Source organism: Lemur catta, chromosome 18, assembly GCF_020740605.2.
Source record: "Lemur catta isolate mLemCat1 chromosome 18, mLemCat1.pri, whole genome shotgun sequence".
In the NCBI taxonomy this organism is placed as follows: Eukaryota; Metazoa; Chordata; class Mammalia; order Primates; family Lemuridae; genus Lemur; species Lemur catta.
In genome coordinates, this window is record NC_059145.1 from 39,146,098 (window position 1) to 39,168,160 (window position 22,063).

The 22,063-nt window shown below is 49.1% G+C and overlaps 1 protein-coding gene across 2 annotated transcripts in view; it reads right to left on the reverse strand.

The window, feature by feature from the left end:
- The window catches only part of DAG1 (dystroglycan 1), a 60,873-nt gene extending 47,822 nt beyond the window's left edge, over window positions 1–13,051 (reverse strand). Inside the window, exon 1 of one of the 2 annotated variants that reach the window (XM_045530232.1) lies at window positions 12,909–13,051. The gene's annotated coding sequence lies outside the window, so the exon portion shown is untranslated. Of the gene's footprint in view, window positions 1–12,749 lie in introns of both variants that reach the window. The other variant, XM_045530231.1, reaches the window with a different exon arrangement.
- Window positions 13,052–22,063: the final 9,012 nt, after the last annotated feature.

Below are 22,063 nucleotides of genomic sequence, written 5' to 3' on the forward strand. Positions count from 1 at the left end.
AGTTCAAGACCAGATTGAGCAAAAGGGAGACCCCGTCTCTACTAAAAAAAAATATAGAAAGAAATTAGCTGGACCACTAAAATATATACAGAAAAAATTAGCCGGGCATGGTGGTGCATACCTGTAGTTAGTCCCAGCTACTCGAGAGGCTGAGGCAGGAGCCTTGAGCCCAGGAGTTTGAGGTTGCTGTGAGCTAGGCTGACGCCACGGAACTCTAGCCCGGGCAACAGAGTGAGACTCTGTCTCAAAAAAAACAAAAACAAAAACAAACAGACCTGAGCACATCATAAAATCTCCAAAGAAACTCCTTAAAAATCTAAACAGGCTGGGCAAGGTGGCTTATGCCATAATCCCAGCACTCTGGGAGGTTGAGGTGGGAGGATCATTTGAGGCTAGGAGTTCGAGGTCATTCTGGGCTACATAGTAAGACCCCGTCTCCACAAAAAAAAATTTTTTTTTAATTAGCCAGGCATGGTGGTGCACACCTATAGTCCTAGCTACTTGGGAGTCTGAGGTAGGAGGATCACCTGAGCCCAGGAGTTCGAGGTGATAGTGAGCAATGATCACGCCAATGCAATCCAGCCTCGGCAACAGAGTGAGACACTATCTCTTTAAAAAAAAAATCTAAATGATGTTGTCTAGTTAACAGAGACCTTGGTCCTCCAACTATTACTCATATTTACTCATCTTGACAGGGGACAGTAATTCCAAGGGCCATTCTGCTCCAACAAGACAACCTATCACCCAGAGTTCCACAGTCAGCAGTCAAGCTACAGATGTCTTCTAGGAGGTACCAATGGGCTTATGTCTAGGTTTTGCTTTGTTCTTTTTCTAAATAAGATATTTGATACATATAAAACTTATGTATAAAACATAACAGGACACCCCTGAATCCATCACTCAACCTAAGAAGTATGTCCAGGTTCTATCAAATACTACACTTTTAGTTTACACCAAAATGAAAAAGGACAGATAACAAGTAGCAATGATGGAGAGTAGCCAGGCACCCTGCAGGGCGCATTACTAGCAAGCCATTTTTTTCCTCCTCAACAGCCTAAGGGGAGGATAATCAGTCCCAATTTAATTGAGGCAGAGTGGTCAAGGGCCCTACTTATAGCCACACCAGGATGAGAGGGTCTCAGGGAACTCAGTATCTCTGGTAGATTCCTTCCTCAGGACCAGGTTGCTACTGATGAGGGCACTCAGTGTTTTCGCTGTCCAGTTTCATCACACTTATGCCAAAAATCTTGCTTATCTTGCCAAAAAGCAAGAGCCCTCAGTGGGCAGAACTCACCCCTTAGGAAGTCATGACTCAAAATAACACAGTGTGATCAGGCCCTCTCTGAAAGAAGAGTTCTCTTTGAGAAAACTAAATACCATCTTTTAACGAGTACTGGCATTAGGAGTGTGATCTCAGCATGGCAAGTATGTTTTTTATTTCTTTATTTGATAAAAATGAAATGCCACTCCCAATCCTAAAACAGAGAAAAAAATGTACCACTCTGTTCAGGCAGAAAGATTAAAAAAGGCTGGGTTTTTTGTTTGTTTGTTTGTTTCTGTAATAAAAGGGAAAAAACGGTGAGAGGAGGGGCAATGCCAGTGCCAGCTGCTCCTTTCATGAGATCCTTCCATGGAAAACAAAGAAATTGTACGTATTGAAGCACCATAGAAAGAATGGAATTTTTTTACTAAGGAGAGCAAGAACAAATTCCAGGACCATTCCAAAGTCTACCTATTTGAGTTCCCAAGGAACAAATTCCTCAGCAGTTATCCACACAATCATACAGATCTCATTGAAAAGCCCTTTGCCAACTCTGAGGATGAAGGATAGCCTCCTCCATCCTCTGCCCCAATAGCTCACTCGTATCCCTCACAGAACCTGCTAAAGCACAACAGCTGATAACACATCTGTAACCCTGTATGGAACCAACATCCCTGCGGGGGGAAAAAGTGGGCAATGACCTCTCCATCTGTCTGCTCACCAAAATCATAAGCACAGTTCATATTTTTTTTTCCCCCAGGGAAACAATTGGCCTAGAGTGAGGAGCAGAACTCCCTGATGAGCAAGGCACCTTGATCTCAGGGAAAAGCACCCGTATCCAGAACAAATCTGTTTTTTAAAGAGCCTCTGGCTTCTTCTACCTGGAAAACCATATTCTGACATTTCATATCTTCAATGAGTTCTAAAGTTGATTAAAGCCAAAATAAAGAAAACAAGAATTTAAAGTCCAATTTTAATCACAAATAGATTAATCCTGTACTTCCCAGTGGATGTGCAACGTAAGAAAGGCCCAGGCCCAACACAGTGGCTCACACCTGTAATCCTAGCACTCTGGGACGCTGAGGAGGAAGGATCACTTGACCTCAGGAGTTCAAGACCAGCCTGAGCAAGACCAAGACCCCGTCTCTACTAAAAATAGAAAAATTAGCCGGGCACAGTGGCGTGTGCCTATAGTCTCCATTACTCAGGAGGCTGAGGCAGGAGAATCACTTGAGCCCAGGAGTTTGAGGTTGCAGTGAGCTATGATGATGCCACTGCACTCTAGCTGGGGCAACAGAGTGAGACTGTCTCAAAAAAAAAAAAAGGCCCAGAGGGAGCGCCCAGCCCTCTATGACCAGGCACTCAGCCACCCTTGGGAGCAGCTGGCCTGCTTCTCCAAATATGGCCTTATATCTGTGCTACAAGAGTGAGCTTGGGCCTGCAAAGGGCCCACAAGAATGTTTAGCAAGACATGACAAAATCAGAGGGCAGACTTGAAGGCAAACAAAGCATAAGTACCACCCTTTAGAACACTCCTGAACAGCAGGGCAGCATTTAGGGAAGCTATGTCTCGCTGGGCTCCCAACCCCCTGGCACCCAGTGACCACAGCAGACCAGACACAGAGGCTACAACAGGCCTGACACTGAAGCAGAAGCCTGTGTCTTCAGGCACGGCCCACAATGGGCCCCATTCTCCCTGGAAGCTCATGGCAGGATGGAAGAGGGGAGGCCAGGACATTCCTCCACCCTCTCACACAAAGAGAAAGGGCACAGGCGGCCTGGGGCACCAGAGGCCTCCACAGGAAGAAATCATAAGCAGACATTTTCATCTCCAGCTGTTAGAATCAAAAGAGACCCTCTCCCCCAAAAAGGCATTTCAAAAAAGGGCAACCTAAGGTGCTATCTGATTAAATCAGGTAGCTTCTTAAATAGCCTATACAGGAGACCCCTCTCTAGTCAGCAATGTCCAACTAGAAGGAAAAAAAAAAGCACAGGGCTTTGAGGAGACACGGGACTCATGGACCTTGTCAGCTCAGGGATGACACCGCAAGCAAAAGAACCAACTCTCCTGCTAAGGATTTCTTCCCTACGTCAAGGAATCCAGTCACTTTCTAAACTACTTCTAAAACTGGGAAAAGCACATCTTCAGACTGGCAAACATAGTGTTTTAGGTCTACATGACCCCTCTGACAAAATATTATGATCTTTTCCAGGTAAGCAGAAGCAACAGCTGGTAGCACAAACCCAGAGCAGCAGACAGCAAGACAGGAATCCTACTGTTATCTATTTGTGACTTTAATGAATTCTATTTTTAGGTCTTTAATAAAGAGCTTCTCTTCTAGTCTCCTCCTACCAAATTTCTCCACTTAGGCAATCGAATCACTCCAGCACTGCTCAAAATTCTAAAAATACAAAAGATATTTCTTTAATCATACCTCACATAAGAGGTAGAATTTCCTCATTTTCCTCAAGACCCAGAATTCACCCCAGCTCAAAGGCTCCAACTGAGGCTGGACTCCACTATACAAAATCCTGGGCCACGGCCAGATGCAATGGTTCATGTCTGTAATCCTAGGGAGGCAAAGGCAGGAGGACTGCTTGAGGCCAGGAGTTCCAGACCAGCCTGAGCAACGTAGCAAGATCTTGTCTCTACAAAAAATAGAAAACTTAGCCAGGTGTGATTGTGTGCACCTATAGTCCCAGCTACTTGGGAGGCTAAGGCAGGAGGATTGCTTGAGCCCAGGAGTTTGAGGCTGCAGTGAGCTATAATCATGCCACTATATCCCAGCCTAGGTGACAGAGTAAGGCCCTGTTTACAAAAAAAAAAAAAAAAAATTTCCAGTAAGCAAGGCTACCTGAGGTCAGGAAAGACGGAATGCAAAAACAATCTACTAGCCCAACAGGAGTTACGCACAGGACATTTACAGTGAAGAGATGCACATTTTATAAGAACATTCCACAGTGAAATTAAGGCCCAGAAAATGGATGGGTTCTGATTAATGGCCAAATATAAAGGAAATGCTATTTGGAATTCCATTATTGACTATATCATATTTCTTGGCAAAAAACTGGCTAGAGAATCAACCTAGCCCCAGAGAATGACCAAGCTAATTAAGAGAGGTGTTTAGGACAACCAAGGCAGAACTGGTTCACTTCTGCCATAGACAGCCTTGGGAATCTTCTTAAGCAATCCCCTGTCAACCCCTGGGATGCCTAGGGGGAAATGCTTCTAGCACAGAGAACAGGCAAAATAGAGATAACCAGAATATTTGCAAAATCAAAGGAATTTGATTCCAATCCCACTACTCTGTTTTGATACATATATGGTCGTCCCTCAGTACCCCTGAGTGATTGGTTTCAGACACCCCTCAGATACCCAAATCCACAGATGCTCAAGTTCCTTATATAAAATGATGTTGTGTTTGCATATAACCTACACATATCTTCCTGTATACCTTAATTATCACTACTTATAATACCTAATACAATGTAAATGCTATGTAAATAGATGTTATACTGTGTTGTTTAGGAATAATGACAAGAAAAAAGTCTGTACATGTTCAGTACAGATGAAACCATCTTTTTTTTCCCTGAATAATTTCAATCCACAGTTTGTTGAGTCCATGGATGTGTAACCCACACACAGCCAACTACATACCAATTAGGAGAAAGAACTCTGTAACAGGAAGTTGTTTATAAATTTTTATACTCCATGTACATAAACAACATCCATAGAAATGAACAACAAATGCCAAAATAAGGAACCAAGCTAGGCACTGACCACCATTTCCCTGAATGTGACACCTCCTTCCAAGTGCTTCACTTGTTCTTGAGCTCCCCCTAACTGGCACATTCCCCTATACTTGGGGTGACTGCCTCAGGAAGAGTGACTGTGTGGTTGCACACGCTCCAAAGACAGGGAACACTGAGACTAGACTGGGTCTCTACATGGCTATAAAAATTGCAAGGCCGGGAGTGGTGGCTCATGTCTGCAATCCTAGCACTCTGGGAGGCTGCGGCGGGAGGATCGCTCAAGGTCAAGAGTTCGAGACCAGCCTGAGCAAGAGCAAGACCCCGTCTCAACTAAAAATAGAAAGAAATGATCTGGACAGCTAAAAATATATAGAAAAAAAAATTAGCCAGGCATGGTGGCGCATGCCTGTAGTTTCAGCTACTTGGGAGGCTGAGGCAGAAGGATTGCTTGAACCCCAGGAGTTAGAGGTTGCTGTGAGCTAGGCTGACGCCATAGCACTCTAGCCCAGGTAACAGAGTGAGACTCTGTCTCAAAAAAAGAAAATTGCAAATCCATGCTAGTCAAAGAAAAAAAGGACTAGGGAAAACATACACAGTGCTTAAGAATAAAAATCAATACCAATCTGACTTACTTGATGTTGATAAATGTGCTTCTGCAAAACTATAAATCACATTTCACCTTTTATTTTGTCAAAAGTTGTATATTTAATATTATGATTTAAAAAGACTCTAACAACAACTTTATGTGGATATGTTAATTCCAACATTATCTACTATAACCAAAGTAAAAAATAAATTGTCTAAGAATTGGGGACAGGTTAACCATTAGAAATCTTGTATTTACAGAACAATGTTCATCTTATAATGTCAGGAGGGGAAAAGCAGAATAAAAATTGTTTTTTTTAAGAGACGGTGTCTTGCTGTGTTGCCCAGGCTATAGTGCAGTGGTATAATCATAGCTCACTACAACCTCAAACTCCTGGGCTCGAGCGATCCTCCCACCTCAGCCTCTAGAATAGTTGAGACTGTAGTCACATGCCAGCACGCCTGACTAATTTTTGTATTTTTTTAGAGATGGGGGTCTCGCTATATTGCCCAGGCTGGTCTTGAACACCTTGGTCTCCCAATGTCCTGGGATTACAGGCGTGAGCCACTGCGCCCAGCTATCCCTCATCTTTCTTTTGCAGAAGTCTCTCTTTTCAAGTACCTTACCTCACCTTTTAGTGCTACAGGCTGCTTTTAAAGCCTTATCGTCCTGGAAAGCAGAAGCCCCGTAGGAAAAGGAAACAATACTGCCCACAACCAAAATAGAATATACCACACTGACCAACTCCAAAGGAAGTGGAGAATGTCACTCAGTCTCCTGCCCACACTACCAATTAGCCACCCTTCTTTGTCAAAGGTCATAGTAAGAAAATAAAATGTTTTCAGCACAGTCAGTCCAGAACCAAAAATTATGGAAGCCAGGCGCAGTGGCTCACGCCTGTAATCCCAGCACTCTGGGAGGTCGAGACAAGAGGATTGCTTGAGGTCAGGCATTCGAGACCAAAAATTATGAACAGTTTCAAAGATATAAAATTAATTTCAATGTTTATATTTTAAACATGGGTATTTTTAAAAACAATTAGTTCAAGAAGGTGTAAATGAGAAGCAAAGCCTCAGCAGTATTAAATGTACTTCATGATGTGCAAGATAAAGACTGAATCATAGAAGTGATTTTTTTACTATTTGGCTAATTGTTCCCACTAGAATCCTGCTTTTAAAATATAAATATAAATTCAAGTCAACATACTCCTGGAGTTTTGTTCAGATTTACTTCACTCCAACACAGAATACAGAACAGGTTCACCAACTTTGACACTCTCAGTTTATGATCTTGTACTACTGGATCTCATCTATTTTTCTACCCAGGACCCATAGTAAGACTAAGAAAATGCTTAGCCATCAAACCTAAGAAATAGGAAAATAGGAAACCCTATTCATTAAGGCTAAATTAAGCCCTCTGGCTGGTGTAATTCTGTAAACTACTCGAAATCCCTATTTATAGAAAGTGCTCTCTGAGCAGTATTACTGGCTAATGATCAGAGTGAAGAGGGACAGTAAAAAGGCAAAGCAGGTTATATGACTCTTGGGAGACTGCTTTAATACCCAGAGGCATGGACACACAAAGACCTACTGTGAAATGACCAGATTAATCACCAGTTTATTCAAAACTGCCATCACCTTACTCCAGGCCTAGACTGTCACCATGGGAAGAGCAGAGGAAGGGGGCTTAAGAAGCAACATTGTGGTAACACTGGCAAAGGCACAGAAACGCTCTTCAAGTGGAAGGGGGGAAAATTTACTCCAGAAAAAAAAGGAGAAATCCTTGACCAACACACCGCACACACTTAAGAATACACTACCTGAACTGGGTTCCCGTGAGGTTCAATACACTCTCCCCTTTCACATTCATACCAGCATTTCTTACTCTCTGAAACTCAGGAAGTCTCCAACCCCCCAAGCAGTCATGCTCTACAATGGCTCAAGTCTAAATGGCATGCTTTGCCTGGAACCTGATGTTGAATCAAACTTCTCATCACTGACTTCCTATACGGGCTAGAAAAAAATACACCCAGGCATCAACTCCTATTTTTGCCCATTCATAAAATGGGTCTGTCCCCACTAGTCACTCCCTTAGGCTAGCTGTACACGCTTATCAAGGATATGACCAAAATAAGTTCAACTCAAAAAGGCAAGCACAGGCAAGGAGCTCTAACTTCACACCACCACAGGCCACCCTAAGTTTGCCCTGCACAGATCAAGTCTGCAAGCCAGTGGCAATTCTTTTGAAGAATCCAGGCTAAAGCCACATCACTCCTACCATGATTCTGAGTCTCCCAAACTAGAGCCATTTTGACACACACTAGTACCCTACTCCACCCCATCAAGTGGGTCAACAAATCCTGCTTTCTCCTTTATAAGTGCACCCCTTAAGAAGGGCTGCCATTATCCTTTGCCACCCTGCTCTACCTCCTTTGCCCATATCCCTGCGACAGACTCAAAGACCTACTGTGAAATGACCAAATTAATCACCGGTTTATTCAAAACTGTCATCACCTTACTCCAGGCCTACTCCTGGCTTCTCATCCCTTCCTGCCAGGGGCACCACTCTACCCCACTAAGAACTTCCAGAACTTCTCCACTGGCCCAGCTCAGCATTCAGGTCAACCTTTTGCCCCACCTTTCCCCAGGCCACAGTTCCTCTGGCTCCAGCCTGTCCACTCCTTGGTGCTTACCCTCCTCCACCCTTTCCTGATCACCCAAGGACAGCCCCTCATCTTCCCTGCCTGTCACAAAGACTCAAGCCTTCCTCCCTTCCTGCAACCTGGGGGTGAGAAGAGGGTGTTCCTCTCTTATTACAAGTTTCTCAAGTTCTCACCAGGGCTTGGCTGATGCAGCTTTACATCCTCCTCTTCTTACAGTCATCTCCTGCCTCTTCCATTCAACAATAGGCCCCAGCTGGTACCCTGGTACCAGCCCCTAACATTGGCAGGTCTTTTTTTTTTTTTTTTTTTTTGGAGGGGAGACAGGGTCTCACTTTGTTACTTAGGCTAAGTGGCATCATCATAGCTCTCTGCAACCTAAAACTTGTGGGCTCAGCCTCCCGAGTAGCTGGGACTACAGGCACACACCACCACACACAGCTAATTTTTCTATTTTTTTTTAAAAACAGGGTCTCTGTATGTTGCTTAGGCTGGTCCTAAACTCCAGGCCTCAAGCAATCCTCCCTTCTTGCCCTCCCAAAGCGCTTGGATTACAGGTGTGAGCCACCACACCCAGTCCTGACTTGTCTCGAACCTTCTTTCTCTCTGCTCCACTGCTGACCACTGTCCTTGTTCAGGTCTAATGTCTTCCCACTGGACCACAGCAGGGACCAATTAGCCTCCAGTCCAGTCTCCACACTCACACTGAGGGCTCACTTCTTTTTATTCTCTTTTGTTTTTATTTTTTCTGTAATTTTACCCCCTGATAACTGCACAGTAGAGGGCTCACTTCTTAAAACCAAGAATAGATCCTATCACAGCTGTGCTCCAAGACCTTCAAGGTTCCCTATTTCTACATAACTCCAAACTCTTCCATGTGGCATTTTAGCCCCAACCCAATCTTCCAGAACACCCAAAAGTGCCTAGTCTTCTTGCCTCTGCTAACCTCTGCTCACCACAGAGTTGTGATCTTTCTGCCATTGTTCCTTCACCAGTCAAACCACTAAGCTTTTTAAATGTCCAGCTTGCAGTCCTCCCCTAAAGTTTGCCCTTGCTCCCCAGCCTAGGACTCAAGCTCCTTGGCTTACTTCAGCATGGACCCCAGAACAATCAGCACAGGCCCTAGGAAGGCTCTCATGAGACTTGGTTTCTGAGACTGGTACCTCACAGTATGTTCCCAGAGCTCTATGTGGGCTCCTTGATCACCTCTCTTATATGGTCCTGCCTTACGCCCACCACCAGACACGGAGGCTTGACCTTCACCAGAGAAGCTCCTGAGGCCACCATTAACAGTCTGATGCACAAACATAGATGGGGATAGATAGCCAAATGTTCAACATGGGTTCAAATCCTGACTCTGCCACACAATGACAGCTGTGGTACCTTGGGCACATTCCTTCTGTGACTCAGTTTCCTCAGCCAGTATAGAGTTCTCATAAGCATTCGCAATGGTGTATGGAGAGCAGAAACAAAATGCCCTTGACAGCAGGTAATGTAGGTACATCATGTCACTGACCTAGGGAACAGGAAAGGCTAGAACTATGAGGTAAAGGATTGAACACACTCTCATCTGCCTCAACAAGGATGAACACACATCTACTCTCAGGGGTTAAGATACCTGCTATGCCCCAGAGGAAACACAATGCCCCAGGTTCAAGTAGGAAATAAAGCTTTTAACAATGGAGTGCCAGGCCTCTCCTTTCCTATACATCAACTCCAGTCTAAGTGGTCCACAGGGTCTCTCCAAACCCCACCATTCTCAATGCTTGACACCAGCAAATTTGTGCACCACTACATCCAGCAGTCAAAAGAGGTGGTAAATCCTTGGTCATGCTTGGTCTTCCAGCCTATGCATTCCTGAATGCAGGCTCCTTCCCCATCATGGCTTGACATCCCCTCTGAACTACCTTTTCAGCCTCTCTTTTCACATGGCTCCTCATCTCTCCTCTGTAGCTAACTTAACTGCCAGAGGTCCTGACTCCCACCCCTCCCTGCCACTCCCTAGGTGGCCACCAGTAATATCTTTCTAAATACAGGTCTAATTCATGCCACTCCTCTGATTAAAAGCCTTCCGAGGCTTCTGCGCCCTGAGTATAAAGTTGGAACTCCTGAGCACAACGAAGGTCCAGAGCTCCGACCTGCCAAACTGGAAGACTCCCAGGCACTATTTTAGGGGCTCATGTACATGTGGTTCCCTGTGTCCAGGCCTTAATGTTCCCCAGGCAATTCCTGCTGGTCCTGAAAGCCACAGCTCAGGAATTCCCTCCCTCCTCAGGCTACCATGTGAGGACACTCAGTGCACAAACAATATTCATCACAGGTTCCCTGATTCCCAATCCCCCCTAAACTGAGCTCCGTAAGGGCAGAGGCAGACACTTTTACAAGAATCCCCAGGATCTACCACAGAATTTAGCAAGTAGTAAAGTCAAATATTTGTTAAATGAATGACGTATTTTGCCAAATCAATTTTTAAGAACAGCGAGGATCTGCCCTCTGCCTCTTTGAACAGCGGCACATGTCAACACAAGCTTTCATGTTCCAACCAGGTGGGGTTTTTTTGCTTGTTTTTAAGACAGGGTCTCGCTCTGTCATCCAGGCTGAGTGCAGTGGCATCATCATAGCAAATTGCAACTACCTCAAACTCTGGGGCTCAAGTGTTTCAGCCTCTCAAGTAGCTGGGACTACTTAAGAACCTGCACCACCAAACCCAGCTAAATTTTGTATTTTTTTGTAGAGACAAGGTCTTGCTTTGTTGCTCAGGGTGGTCTCAAATTCCTGGCCTCAAATCATCCTCCTGGCTCAGCCTCCCAAAGTGCTAGGATTACAGGTGTGAGCTACTGTGCCCGGCCAGGTATTCTGTTGTCTCTATAGTGCTGTTTACTTTTACACAGTATCCCACAGACCTAGAACAGGCTCACACTATGCATTCAACTCCCTACTAAAATCTGATTTCTCCAAAAAACAGCTTCTCAGCCATTTTTAGGCATGCAAGCCATGAGCCCTTCTTCCTTGACACAAAGGCAAAAAAAAAAAAAAAAAAAGTTCAATGCAACTTCTCCATATTCAACTATGGATTTTTATGCCTCCAAAATGTGTAAAAGTCGAATTATTTATCTATTTATTTATTTATTTTTTGAGACAGAGTCTCACTTTGTTGCCCAGGCTAGAGCAAGTGCCCTGGCGTCAGCCTAGCTCACAGCAACCTCCAACTCCTGGGCTTAAGTGATCCTACTGCCTCAGCCTCCCGAGTAGCTGGGACTACAGGCATGCGCCACCATGCCCGGCTAATTTTTCTATATATATTTTTAGTTGTCCAGATAATTTCTTTCTATTTTTAGTAGAGACGGGGTCTCGCTCAGGCTGGTCTCGAACTCCTGACCTCGAGCGATCCACCCGCCTCAGCCTCCCAGAGGGCTAGGATTACAGGCGTGAGCCACCGCGCCCGGCCCGAATTATTTTTTATAACATTACAAAATTATCAAATCTCTGAACATGAAGCATAGAACAAACTGATAAAATTACAATACGCCATCTACACCAGACTTTCCGAAACACCTGGAGACACATCCAACTCTTTATCTGGACTTATGTCCTTATAAACACCACCCACCCTTCAGAGTCTGGCTTCTATGCCAGGAGTCACTTCCACTGGCTTATTTAGGGAAACGACAGGCTGGACTCTTAAGTTGGAACTCTAGGCAATAAAGGTGCTGTCTCAGGCTCTTGTCCTGACCAGGCAAAACTTCTTCATCATCACCATTAAAACTAATTCTGAAGTAACAAGTCTAAGAGTTTCTCAAATTGTAGAGATTAAAAGATGCATTTTAAATTACCAGGTGAGTTTGTAAGAAATTAACTTAGAGTTTATGGCAAAAGGATTCTGAGCCGATACAGTATTTTCTATGGGGGTATTTTCCAAATATATGCGCAAGTGAACCTGGTCTTCCAAATACCAAGTGAAAAGGTGAAAAGATAGTAATTAGATTTCCAAAGGAGTTCAAGCCGGGGGGGGGGGGGGACAGACTCTCAAGGGTCTGAGCAGCTCAGACCGAGCGGTGGCGGTGCCCTTCCCTGCCTCTGGCGAGGGCACGTCGCCACATAGTAGGGATCTTTCCCAACTGGGCTGCGACCCCCCCACCACTGGAAGCCCGGGAGGCGGTCCGCAGGCCGCACATTCCCGCGGCCGACGGCAGGCCCCGCGTTCCCAGGAGCGCGGGCAGGGCTAAGGCCTGGCTGATCGACGCGGCGCGCGGCCCGGGCCTTGCAGCCGAACGCTCCGAGCCTTCGCCTGCAGGGCCGAGAGCAAAGGAGCGGCTATGCCCGAGCAGCACCGCCTCTTCACCCGCAAGGACGTCCGCGGCCGTGTCCCCGCCCCGGGCCGAACAGCGAGCAGCAGCAGGTGTTCCGCGACAGGCTCAGGCGGCGGCAGGGCTGGGGGCCCGAGTGGCCACGCACGGCGGCGGGGGGCGGGGGGCGGGCGGCGCACTCACCCAGCGCCAGCGGGCGGGCCGCGGCAGGTGTTCGCTCCTCCTGGCCCCAGGACGCCACCGCCGCCGCTACCCGAAGACTCGGCGCGAAGCTGCCGCGGCTGCCACCGGCGAGCCCACGGAGCGCGAGCGCCGCGCCGCAGCCTCCGCGCGAGCACGTACCGGGAGGTGAGAGGGCGCCGAGCGCGAGGGCGGGGCGCACGGCCGGAGCCTAGCAACCGCCTGACACGCGAGTGCCACAGCCAATCCGACGACTAGCTCTGAGCGCCTCCGACTAGGCGTCCGCGCACCGCCCGCTTCTGCCTGCGTCTGCCGCCCCGCAGCGCGCCGCACCCGCGCGCAGGCCCCGCCCTCGCCCGCTCCTCACTGCTCATTGGCCCGTCACGCCCCCGCCCGAAATGCCACGCCTCGTTGTGGAAACCACGCCCCTTCAGTCAGCCAGGTCGGTCTCCCGACACACCCCGACTGGTCAGTGGCACCCGGAGCTCTCAGGGCCAGGACGGGGGGCGGGGAGGGGCGCCCCGCCCAACTTCAGGCCTTTGGGCTTCTGAGACTAACCTGGCTAGTCAGGCCGGCGAACTGGTCTAACCACAACTGGCCACCGGTCGATTGCATTCAGCCCTCCTAATTTCCCTCGAACGCAAATCAAGGGATATTTCTAAGCCATGAGAACAAGAAGGAAGCGTCCTCTCAATTGCAAAGGATGAAGGCTTTGCTGTCTGGCTCTTATGCGGATGGAGAAACTGAGGCCAGGGTCAGGAGAGGGGGGAAGCTAAGCCCACCTCCTAGGGCCTCCCTCACAACAGGAGGGGCAGTCCAGGAAGCGCCTCGGGCCTAACCTTCTTCCCCTCCCCCTGCCTGGAAGGCTGGAATCCTATGCCTCCTCTGGCGCCCAAAATAGCTCTGACCCGCAGGCGCTGGTCACCCCTTGTAGCTCGCATTCTTTTAGAGGGGGGAGTAAAAGATGGGGCGGGGAGGGAGGAGGGAAGGGGAGGTGTTACTGCTGGGGACAGTCCTTTCTTCAAGGGGAAAGTCTTAAAGTAGCTCTCCCCAGGGCTTACCTGTGGGGCCCCCACCTCTGAAGGCCCCTGACCTGAGAGTTACTGAACCTGACAGTTACTGGATAGGTCCAGGAATGGGACCTGTGGTGGGCTCCCTTCACACCCCACACCCCCAACAGGATGGGTATATTCCATCCCTGGCCTGTGGCTTGGCTGGAATTCTAGGCCTGCACTCTTGTCAGCAAGCACATTCTGAACACAGAACTGACTGACACCTGCCAGGGGTTCCTCCCTGGATGGATCCCAGACAGCTCTGGGGCTCTCCTGCTTTCTCTCTCTCCTCAGGAGTATCTGGGAGAAACAAATTTCAGAGAGAGCAGAAAGGAATGCCTCTGTTTGCAATTCTCTATATTTAAGTGCTTAGGCTCCAAACCTCATTCACAGAGACTAGAAAAAAAGGAACTAAAGACCGGGGAAAAGGCTTCAAATCATCCCTTAGATGTTAAAACTAAAAAGTTAATGGCCTCTCAAATCCAGCTCTAAATTCTGCTGCTTTCAAAAAGCTAAGAATGCAGAAAGTCCTTTGGGTTTCTAAACAAAATATATTCTTTCATTCACCCCTTCAGTTCAGAGAGTCTGCCACCCACCCCACCACCGGCCACTGCTTTCCCGCCATAGGTTCTGCTGGGTCTTTTAGTGTCTGTCTATATAGTTATATATCTATCTGTTTTTTCCAAAATGAAAGACAGCAGTGGGTACAGAGGCATCTCCCAGGTACTACCATCTGCAAAGAAGCAGCACCACTCTCCAGACCTCACTGACCATCTACAGATGCAAGAGTAGCTTTTTTTTGGCATTGATCTTGCTAGATGAGGTACCAGGCTTCATTCTGGTCTACAGGGTTCCAGCACCCAATGCCCAACCACCCCCAGAGCTCCAGTAGAGGGAGGGACTCTACCTTAACTAGTTGGTGCCCAAGGGTGGGATAGGTTCTTCCCTATCCTGGGAAGAGAGAGAAGGAACCTGAGTTTGCCTAAATCCCTTACAGCCAAATCCTTTCCAGTACCTGCCTCCCCAGGTAAGGGGTTAAATTGGAGGTGCTGGGGCCACAGGCTAGCCCTGATACTTTTTTCTTCCCCCTCCCCAACCCCAGCCTTGGCAGATTCCACTGTTCCTTCCCCCAGGCCAGAACAGCCCTAAGCTCTGGGCCTCATTGTTGTCTTTCTTTGTTTTTGTCTGGAGTCAGGATTCTCCAAAACCCCTGTTCTGTCAGGCCCTAGAAGTCAGGAGACCTGGCTGGCCAGAGCTGACCCAGCCTCTTGGGGCCAAACCAGCCATCACCACAGCCTAATCCCTCCCACTGGAGTCCATACCAAAGTTGAAAGGGAAGTAGACAGCTGTCTTCCTAGTTCCCTAGGTTGGGTGGGAGCTGTAAGGTTAAGACCTTGTTACACCTTTTAGTTCTGAGAGCCAAATCCTTTCCCTTCCTTACACAGCCCATGCTGGGGCTCAGCATAAGGTCCCCAGTAACTCACCCTCAGAACCCCAGCAGGGCCTAGGCCACCCCAGGCCAGGCTTGGTGCTCACAGCCAGTTGGAGGGCAGGGCCTAGAGTGAGGCTAGGGCACACCCAGGAGCAGCTGCCCAAAGGGCCCACGTGGTATGGACCTGGACAGGACTGATCAAGAAGCTGAAAATGAGGCTGTTCAGGCCTGTCAGCCCTCAGCTCTAATGGGCCTTCATTCCGCACTGTTTCCTCCACTTAGACCCCTAGCCTGTAGCTCCAGGAAGATTATCTGATTAGGGTCTGTGTCCTCCACTGAAGTATGAGCCCTTGATGCCACAGGCCAATTTACTCAACCCCACATTGCAGCCATCGCCTAACAGCCAGCGGCACATAGAGGTTCAATTTCTGTTTGGGAAGGTAGGAAGCAAGTTACTGCCTGTCCTACCTCCTCATTGGCAGTTATCCCCATGGGTCCAAGCCCTGTGCTATGGCCAAGGCAAATGTCCTAGTGTTTGCTTGGAGTTGATATGATTTAAGCTAAGACTTTGGTTCTGGCTCAGACCAAATCCAGCAGACACCTTCATGGATCAAACTTCCTCTGGACCTAGGATTCCAAGGCTTTTTACTCTGGCCCATTCCTAGGGAACGGATGGCCAAGAGCCAGTGCCCATCCTCAGTTTCTTTCCATGGGAGGGAGCTTCCTGCTACTGATTCTTCCTCCAGGCCTGACGGAGAGACCAGGGGCCAGTGCTGGTCAAGGGCAGAGGCTCCTGACCCAAATGCCAGGCCTACACACCTGCAGGCCTGCCTGACACAGGGGGGTGGGAAGCAGGGCCAGCCAAATCACGGCAAGGGAAGGGTCCCTTTTGTCTGGAATTAACACAGGCAGATTGTCTGGCAGCTCTGGCAGAAAGAAAGGGCTGATAAGTTCATCCAGCAGAAACTGCCAGTAGGCATGTTTTCAGGTCACCACCAGCCTTCCCAGAAGCCAGTTCCTTCCCTTGCAGAGCCCTCCTCTCCAGCACTTCCACCAGACCCCTTCATATATGGCTGGCACAGGGCCTTCCTCCAGTCAGCTGGGCCACAGCTTCCACACCTGGCCCTCTAAGAACATAGAGTCCTGTGAGACAGGAACCCTATAGTAAGGGTGAATGTTGATTGAATGAATAAAAAACACCTCTCCCCAGGTGGACACACATGTCCAATGCCCCCTCCTTCAGCTACATTCCACTCCCTGCTGGCTCTGGGATAAGACAGTCCTTCAAGTCTGACTTTGTGTGGCTACTCCCAAAGCACTGGGCCTGTGGCCCTGAGCACGGGACTAAACACCAGATTAGGTTTAGTCTAGCTGGCAGCCAATAGAAGCAAACAAAGCTGAAGGGCCTATTTGTTAATTCTCTTCAGTCACTGACCAGTTAGCCCCTAAACCCAGAGTCTTGGGAAAAGCCACCCATACTCATCCTGTTCAGCCAGATTGAGAGTCCCTTCTTTGTTCTCAGTCACATGTCCAAATCTGAGTCAGTGCTTAGCCATGCACTTCTCCTCCAGGGCAGAAGCATCTCTCTCTCTCAGAGCCGGCCTGAGATCTGGGCCTGTCCTCATCAGCCTGGGCCCTTCAGCCTGGGCCACTGGCCACTTAGTCAGGAACATTGATGGGCTACCCAGCAAACACTGATTCTGACCCTGTTATCATGGCTGATGAGTATGCCCTTGGAAAGTGTTGGACCCAAGTGAACAGATAGCCTTTCTCTAGATTGAGTGCTCACTGAGACAGGCAGGGCCTCTGGTAGCCCTACCTCTAGTCTGGGGAATTGCCAACATTTCTGGGATAAATGACAGCCATCTTGAAGTGAACTAATAAAAGGATAAAAGGTAAATGACAGCTCATCAGCAAAGCCTCCCAGTGTGTCCATGTAAGGAATAAGCCCCTGCTGGGACCCGGAGCTTAGTTTATTATGTGATCTTGTGTAAGCTGCTAGCCTCTCTGAGCCCCTTGGTCACTCCATTATCAAGTGACATCATGTGAGGGCTGCAGCCCTGCCTGGTCACTGAAAGTGACAAAAGACCAAATTATATGACTGAGTCAGGGCCAGGATGAAAGATCCATCCATATGTTGTTCAATCCACAGATATTTACTGAGTGTATTGTATGCTGGGAACACAACAAGGAATAAAAGGGACAAACCCTGCCTTTGTGGAGTCCAAATTCTAGAGTAATAAGATAGATAGTAAATAAAATCAGTAAATACAAATGCAATAATCAGGTAGTTACAAAGGGGTTGGGAGGGTGGGAAGGGGCCAGAGAGGCCAGGGTCTCTTGTGTGATGCAGGTCATCGGGGAAGTCCTCTCTTCGAAGGCAGAGCCTGTATGAGGTGAAGGAAGAAGCCCTGGGGTTTTCTAGAGAAGGAGTGGAACAAGCCTAGCGAATGGCCACAGTGAAGGCCCAGGAGGAAGCGGGCCGGGCAAGTCTGAGAGATCTAGGAGATCACCAAGGCCTGAGCAGTGAATAGAGCAGTGAGAAAGGGGGAGAGAGCAACTGATGGGAGAGCAGGCTCCAGAGCTAGGTTGATCCAAGCTGAGGTTTGCTGAAAGTATAGCATATCAGGAACAAGGGGCAAGGAAGCTGAAAGGTGGAAGCAGGAGGAAGAGGAGGAGGAGTAAGAGGAGTGGTGGGAGTGGAAGGTGCCCTCAGCACTCCAGGAAGGAATGCAGTAGGGTGAGGGGTGAGGGGGCAGCTGGACTGCAGCCCCTGGTAGTTGGGGAAAGAGAGGTGAGAGAACAGAGGAGGGGTAGGGGAGGAGAGAGCAGGCAGAGTTGGGGCAGAGATGGGGGTCATACAGGAGAGGGGTACCAGGTGCTGGGGAAGGGGAAGTCAAGTCAGAACAAGCATTCTGAGAGAAAAAAATTTCTCACTTTCCCTGCCTCCACCTTCCCAGGAATGCAGAGAGGCCTCTCCCTTCCAGCCCCAGGGGAGGAAGGTCAGGGGGAAGGGACATGGTAGAGGAATGGCTCCCCAGGGCTTGGGCAACTCCTAGTATGCTCTGTAAGTAAGGGTTTCAGGGAAGACCTTGCATGGCCCACCAGAAAGGGCCCAGCTCCAACTGCCTGGGGAAAGGAAGCCCATGGACGGGGCCAACAGCAGAGATGGGGAGAGAGTGAAAGGGAGAGTGTTGTGTTTGTGGGATGGGGAGTAGTGAGGGAGGGTCCTGCCCCAAGATGGGTTCCAGGGCAATCCCTCAACTGACTCCCCCAGGGTTGCTGCCAGACCCAGGCATGCAAGAGACCCTCAGGTCGAGTGTAGTGTCAGCTGGCAGGCATGAGGCCTCAGCTACTATTTCATCGATCTCCCTCCTGCTCACTGCTCTGGGCCGGTGACCTTCAAAGGTCCCTCTCAGGCTGGGCACAGTGGCTCATGCCTGTAGTCCCAGCTATCCCGGAGGCTGAGGCAGGAGGATTGCTTGAGCCCAGGAGTTTGAGGTTGCCGTGAGTGAGCTAGGCTGATGCTACAGCACTCTAGCCCAGGCAAGACAGTGAGACTCTGTTTCAAAAAAAAAAAAAAAGGTTGGGCGTGGTGGCTCACGCCTGTAATCCTAGCCCTCTGGGAGGCTGAGGCGGGTGGATCGCTCGAGGTCAGGAGTTCGAGACCAGCCTGAGCGAGACCCCGTCTCTACTAAAAATAGAAAGAAATTTTCTGGACAACTAAAAATATATACAGAAAAAATTAGCCGGGCATAGGTGGCACATGCCTGTAGTCCCAGCTACTCGGGAGGCTGAGGCAGTAGGATCACTTGAGCCCAGGAGTTGGAGGTTGCTGTGAGCTAGGCTGACCCCATGGCACTCGCTCTAGCCCGGGCAACAAAGTGAGACTCTGTCTCAAAAAAAAAAAAAGGTCCCTCTCAGCAGCTGTCACTTTACCAAACCGGAGAGAAGTCCTGGCTGGGGTCAGCGGTGACCAGGTGTGACCACCAGAAAAGGGTCTATGTCCATCAGATGAGTTCACTGGGTCAGCGGTGACCAGGTGTGACCACAAGGGTCTATGTCCATCAGATGAGTTCACTGGTCTGGACCTGGCAACGGGCCCCAGGGACTAGGAAGGCGGGGAGTGGTAAGTACTGGGAGCTGGGCTCAGGATAGACCTTTAAGTTAAGAGAGATAGGGTCAGGCATGATATCTCACCCCTGTAACCTGAACTTTGGGTGGGAAGATCCCTTGAGATCAGGAACTAGAAACCAGCCTGAACAACATAGCAACACCCCATCTATACAAATAATTTTTCAAATTAGCCTGGTGTGGTGGCACGCACGTGAGTGTAGTCCCAGCTATTCGGGAGGCTGACGCAGGAGGATCATGTGCCCAAGAGTTTGAAGTTGCTGTGAGCTATAATGATGCCACTGCACTCCAGCCTGGGCAACAGAGTGAGACCCTATATCTGAAAAAAGAAAGGGAGAGACCCCCAACTTGAAGCCAGGGCTCTGGGCCTCTGAGGGTGGGCATGACTGGCTACAAGCATGGTGGTGGCTCTCTGCAGAGGCATTGACATGTCCCCCAGAGCCAAACAAAGACCCATTTATGGTATGTGGAGAGTTTTTCCAGAAAAGGTGAAAAGAAACATTTCATCATCTCCATTCCCCAGGGTACTTGAAAGAATGTGCCAGCTGCTTCAATGCAAAGGTAGGGGACATGGAGGAGTGGGGAAGTCTGCTACAGGGCCCAGCAACTACTCCTCCTACATCCTTCTACACTGGGGGGAATCTCAGGGAGGAAGCCTGACCTCAGCTGAACCCCTACCTTCCCTCTGCCTGAAACCTCCCTGTACTCACTCTGCTGCCTGGGACCCTCAGTGATTGGTCCAAAGTCAGCAGCACTGAGGCGCTGGTGTTGAGGTGGGCAGAGAAGTGGGAACTCACAGGCTTCTTCATGACACCAACAAGCATAAGGACCAGACTTGCTGGTCACAGGACGGACTCAGCTCACAGGAAGCAGAGCCCAGGGGTGCCCCAGACCCACTTGGTCTTACAGCACAGTGGGCACCAGTGGGCAGCCCAGGGTCAAGTTCCCAAGGAGCCCTTGCGCCTGCCTCTGACTGACTGAGCCCTTGGGCAAACCCCTTTCCCTCTCTGATCCTTGTAGACCAGAGCTTTCCAGTGGGCCCTTGGGGTTCCTGGATTCAATCTTTCTTGCCTAGGAGGAGGGCCAGGCCACAGAAGTGGATAAGGAGCAGAGGAAGGTAGCAAGAGGGGAAAAGTCAACCCAGGTATGAGGGTGGTGAAAGGCTCCAGAGGGGTCCTAAGGCAGGTAGTGCTGCCTAGGAGGATGGCCTCTGGGGGAACCTCTGGAAGGAAGAGGAGCAATTGGCTCTCTCTCTCCCCCCACCCCCAACCCCAGACTTTGCTTCTCTGGAGAAGTCCAGCTCCATTTGAATGTATGGGAGCCAGTGAGGCCCTTTGGCATGTAAATACTTCCATCCCAGTTTCCCACACTCCCTCCCCCAGTGCCCTCCCACCCACTGGCTCTCCATTCCCATGGCCCAGCAGCCAGAGAGCTTCCTCACCTGCTGCTGCCCAGTCTCAGCCCTCCCTCTTCCTGCAGCTGTTCCCAGACAACTGGATCAGAATGGGACACTTTCCCTTAGCTGAAATGCCAGGACCTCCTCCTCCCTTGCCTTGATGGCTTTGCTGGCCCACCCACAGTCCTGCCTTCCAAATGTCCTTGGCCTCAAATCATGCTGACCCTGGTACCCACAGGCCACCACAGCTGCACCGTTGCCAGGAGCAACAGCTGCTTCCAGGCTCCTCTAGGGCCAAGGTCCCCCTGCCTCCTATCAGCCTGAATGTGAGATGCCAGCCCCTATCCTGCACTTCCCTCTTGTCTCCTTGGGTCTTGCTCTTTTGAACACCTTCTCCCATAGAAGAACAGTGGCCTGCACAGAGGAGGGGCTACAGGGACCTGTCCTCTGTTAGAGACTCTGCTTTCATGCTAACCCAGTCTGCATGCAGCATCAGCCAGAGCTAACTTCCAAACCCAAATCTACCTGTGAGCCTGCCCTGATCATTGGCCTTCCCAACTTCCACCTGATGGCAGACAATAATCCCTCACTTTCCTCTGATCTGCCTGCCTGGTCCTGTCCCCTCCACTTCACCCCATCTCCCCCATCCTCTCTAACCTCCACTTCTCCTCATACCTCTCCACTTCCACTTCTCTCAATACCCCACCTCCTCCCCCCAGATTTTCTTTGCACATAACCTCAGCCACACGGAGGGTGCGCTGACTCTTTGCCCACAGCATTCTTTACCCACTTGACCTACCTCACTCCTGCTCATCCCTGTCTCAGCTTCCAGCCTTAGAAGATACCTGATAAAATTGGAATTGTCGGGGCACAGTGACACAAGCCTATATTCCCAGCTACTGAGGTGGCTGAAGCAGGAGGACTGCTTGAGGCGAGGAGATTGAGACCATCCTGGGTGATATAGCAAGGTTCTGTTCAAATTAATTAATTAATTAAGTTAAAATTTGGAATTGTCAAAAGACAAAATTATGACAAATTTAGTTATAGATCTAATAGTTTTTATTTGTAATTCTTGAATTGGGACAGCCTCCATTCTACAAAATAAAATAAGAGCTCCCATTAGGCAATAACAGAAAAATAGGTTTTTGTTTTGTTTTGTTTTGTTTTTGAGACAGAGTCTCACTCTGTTGCCCAGGCTAGAGTGCCGTGGCATCAGCCTAGCTCACAGCAACCTCAAACTCCTAGGCTGGAGCAATCCTCCTACCTCAGCCTCCCAAGTAGCTGGGACTACAGGCATGTGCCA